The 553-nt window shown below is 27.8% G+C and overlaps 1 protein-coding gene across 4 annotated transcripts in view; it reads right to left on the bottom strand.

Moving 5' to 3' along the window:
* The window catches only part of ARAP2 (ArfGAP with RhoGAP domain, ankyrin repeat and PH domain 2), a 125,783-nt gene that overhangs the window by 41,431 nt on the left and 83,799 nt on the right, over nucleotides 1-553 (bottom strand). The window lies entirely within an intron of this gene.

Below are 553 nucleotides of genomic sequence, written 5' to 3'. Positions count from 1 at the left end.
AAAAGCATGGAAAAGCCTAGTGTAATCTATTACATTTTTTATTTACCTGTTTATATTCCTTATCTTGCAGCTTATTATGGAAATATATGATACATATACTTTGTATCTGCACCTCGAGCAGTATCAAAATCATTTGTTACATTATTTATTTATGTATATCCTACAAACCTTAGAGCAACAAAAACATGGAAATAAATTAGGAATTCTTTAGTTTCTGTACATGCAGTGAAGTTCTCGGATCTATGTTTTCATACTGTAGTTTACATAAGATGTTCTCCTTTGTAAGCTAACAGAATTTTGCCTGTTTATAAAACTGTATACAAACTACTTTCAGAATATTTTAATCAGTATATTAACATCTGAACTGAATAAGCTTAGAAAAATCATTAACTACAATACTTAGTGTAATCCTTATCCTAGTAAAAGTACCAATCAATTTGGTAATTGTATAAATAGTTTTAAATAACATCTACCCTGTAATTGCTCTGAGTACAGAAAAAAAAAAAAAAAAGGTTTTCACATTTTACTACTCACAACACTTTACCAGGAATAA

The sequence above is a fragment of the Meleagris gallopavo genome, chromosome 4 (genome assembly GCF_000146605.3).
Source record: "Meleagris gallopavo isolate NT-WF06-2002-E0010 breed Aviagen turkey brand Nicholas breeding stock chromosome 4, Turkey_5.1, whole genome shotgun sequence".
Taxonomy (NCBI): Eukaryota; Metazoa; Chordata; class Aves; order Galliformes; family Phasianidae; genus Meleagris; species Meleagris gallopavo.
Note: the sequence above shows the minus strand (reverse complement) of the source record. Positions and strands in the feature narration are given on the sequence as shown.